This window comes from Spermophilus citellus, assembly GCF_964194105.1.
Source record: "Spermophilus citellus genome assembly, chromosome: 1".
Lineage (NCBI taxonomy): Eukaryota > Metazoa > Chordata > Mammalia > Rodentia > Sciuridae > Spermophilus > Spermophilus citellus.
The window spans coordinates 258,972,772-258,976,828 of NC_138182.1; positions in this window are offsets into that span (position 1 = coordinate 258,972,772).

Below are 4,057 nucleotides of genomic sequence, written 5' to 3' on the forward strand. Positions count from 1 at the left end.
TCTTAAATAATAATGTTTTCCAAGAAGTTAAACCTAATGTGAATGTGTAGTACAGATCAAAATTTTAAAAAAATGATTATGTTCATGTCAAAATAATACTGTGAATATTTTTGAATCCATTTTTTGACTCTATTATCATAAACCTGATACATATTTAGTTATATGAAGTATATTCAAGTTTTAATACAAGCAAAAAAATACATTAGAAATCAAATAAATTTGAAAAAAAAGGAATTATTGTATTACCACATGCTTAAAAATACCATGGCCTTACAAAAAGTAAAATAATGTTATACTGGAATAGAAAAAAAAGTATATTAGATCAATTTAACAATGAAATGTGGCATACTTATATGGCATTCATTAAATGCAAATCCAAGAGAAAAAAAAATATATATATATGTACATGTAAATAGAATTTGACATAGGTATACCCAGACTGCTACAGCATTTTAAAACTAATATTATCATTCTTTTTATATTATTCTTTATATATTATTCTTTTTATATAAATAAAAATAGCATCTAATAATATTAAAACAATTTTCAAAATAAGGTAATTTACTATTAATGTATGTTGAGCTTATCTTCATATAAGTTTAATGTTTTTCTCTATACTTAATTTTTAGTTTTTTTACAATGAATTGAATAAACTCATTCATTTCATAATAACCAACAAATTTTAAAGATGAGAGGTGTGTTATTTAAAATGTATCAAACTTGAAATGTCTAATGTACAATTTTATTATTCATTTGAAATATGAAACAGAAACCTAATGACTTGGCACCAACACAGAAAATATTATGCTTGTTGACTCCCTAAGTTTGAAACTGTTTTGAATACTTTTCTTTTTCTTTAGATATACTCATTCACAGATGGGTGTATCATTGAAGGGAAAAAGAGGCTTACAAAGTGAGTAAATTCCTACAAAATAAATTAAGATAATGTTCTTAGAACATAAATTATTCTATAAGCTATCAGTTCTCAAAATATGAAATGGAATTCAATCAGGAACCCACAAAGACAAAAGCATTTTCGTAATGATAAACACCATTTTTAAAATTATTCAGTCATACTAATTGTACAAAAGAATGTGTTTCACTTTCAAATTCCTATACGTTTATATATTGTGCATTGACTCTATGCACTCTTCTCTCTTGCCCTCCTCTCTCTGCCCTGTTCCCCTCCCTCTTCTCCTTCCCTAGTCCCACTTCTATTTTCACATATTTTTTTAAATCTTTCATATATAAGAGAAAACATGCCACACTTATGTTTTTATGTTTAATTTTTCTCAAATGATAAATGACTGTTACATTCATTTTTCTTCAAGTGATATGACTTTATTCTTTATAGCTAAATAATGTTTCATTATGTATATAATAATGCTTTTTTGTCTACGTATTTGCTTACAGGCACTTAGGCTGATTCCATACCTTGGCTTCTATGAATAGTGCTGCAGTAAATACAAATGCACCAGAACCTTGTGTGCTGTCTTCATGCACTTTGGTTGTTGCCTGGGGTTACTTTTTTGGGTACAGTCACTTTTATTCTTTCATAATTGTAGAACGCAGCTTTCTAAAGGCTGCATGGTGAATGGCACAATTGTTCTTACAACTTATGGAGAACATGGAATGAATTATTTACTTTTATTACTTATGCACACTGTTATGTCTCCTAGAACATTCCGAAAAAATCTCAATAGAGAGTAAAATTGATTATGATAAATAATTTCCAGGGATCAATTCAATTGCCTTTCATAGTTTTTACTGTGTAATTAAATTACAGCCATTGTTATCTCTTTAAATTCATTATTTCAAATAAATCTTTTTTGGTATCCCAAAGTTTTCCAACTACTTGTACAAAAAACACAAAAATATAATTTTCTTGTCCTATAATACTTTAAGAATTTTTTTGAGAGCTTTCGTTTGTCTAGAACTGTTATTTTAGAATATCAGTTTCAATATATTTTATAGTTAAAAATATATATTTCTTAACCTACAAGACTCAATGGGCTTAGAAAACATGAAATCAACACTTCAGAGTTCTATTATTAAATATAGATCTGGTATTCTCTTTAAAATCCAAATTGTGTTGTATCTTTTCAAATGAGAAGTGAAAAAAGCCATGGAAGCAACATACTAGTGTTTCATTTCTGTCTTGGCTTTGAATACAGTACATCTTTTCAATTTTCTGTGTGAAGAATTTGGAAGTCCACACTATGGATTTACTCCTTGTCTGTGAGGAAAGTGTATGTCTTAATGTTCAAGTTGAAACCTGAGTAAGAAACTTTTCTCCCTCCCACTCTAGGAAAGATTAATTCCACTGAAAGGATGAATGAAAGACAAATAATGGTAAGTCAGATTAAAAGTATATAAATACTTTCTTGAAAATATAAAGTGAGTCACTTTGTTCAAGGAAAACAACTGTCAGTACTTATTGTTAGAGACAAAATATATCTTTTAACCAAATTTTAGTATTTTAAAAAGTGTGTGCTGATGAATTCTCAATACTGAAAGAATTTCTTAAAAATATCTTTATAAAATAACCATTTTATTTTTGATTAATTTCTTTCAGATCCAATAGTGATATTTAAAGATATGGTATTGACTTTTGGAATCACTGTATAATTTTGTGGAACAATATTTTTCAAAATGACCGATGAAAATGTTAAAAGTAGTAATAAATCCATTTAAAGAGCAAGATAGATATATTCATTTCATTATAACAGATATAACAACTTCAGTGGCATTTTTCAGATTCTACTTCTTTGGTTTTACCTTGTATCTAAATAAATATTCATATTTATTTTAAAGCTGTTAACTAGCTCATTCCCTTCCCGAATTTCTATGTTATATTCCAACTAAAACAATATTTTATAAAAGAACGAATGCTGAAGTAGATATAAAACTTTGGCTAAATTCTACTAAAGCAACTAATAAATATGTTTCTTAAAAATGGGAAAAAAATTAATATGCTTGATAATGTTTTTCTGTTTCTTTAGAAAACGTCTTTTAAAAATGTGTCATTGTGTTAACAGGTAATTAGGTGGTTGGAATTTTTAAATTAGTTAATAAAATAAAATTTAAATAATATGTAAAATTTTCTCCTAAATATTTCATACAATAAATATATATAACACAAAAATACATATTTGTAATTACATATTTGTAATTGTTTTTTCTTTAAAAATACAAATGGGTTCTGAATTGGAAATGTTTGAGAACTGCTGGCTTAAAAGAATTTTAACTGAAAAAATATTATGTGCAAAGAATTAAAACAAAAACAATAAAAATGACAATTTTTAAGACCATGTAGAGAGAGATTTTATCTGATATCTCCATTAATGGTATAGTGTAATAGTGAAATGGCTCTTATGTCATCATAATTCATTCATAATGAATATAGAATAATTATAGAAGAAGGTTAGAATAGAAAACACAGAAACACATTTCTGAAATACTTCTATAGCTGAAGTGATTATTAAAGGTACTACTTAGATAATGCTTCACATATATCAATAGTTACTGTTGTGAAATCACAATTGTATAATTAAGATCATTTGAGCATTTGGTACTTGACTGAATGAGCTAATTTTTCAAAGATTCAATGTAAAAAGTGAAATAAAAGCGAATGATTATATTGTAGATTCCATTGTTATGTGGTTAAAATATACTCCTGCTGAAAAAAAAATTAAAAATATTATGAATTTAGATTTGTTTGAATATAGGACTAGTCAACCCCTATAGAAAACAGGGCCACAAATCAGCCTTTGGGAACCAAGGTTCCCATCTTATTCTGAAGCAAGGTTACCTCCCCCACCCCTTTTGCTGTGGTTTTGCCTCCAATCGCTTACTAGATTTTAGACTCATTCCTAACTATTTTCTGCTCTTAATACAATAGTGTGTCTAGGCCGTAATTGCCATACAGTGATCCATTTTCATACTATCCTTTCAAAACACATCTCAATTTTATTTTTATTTATTTATTTTTTTTTTAGAGAGAGAGAGAGAGAGAGAGAGAGAGAGAGAGAATTTTTAATATTTATTTATTTTTTCT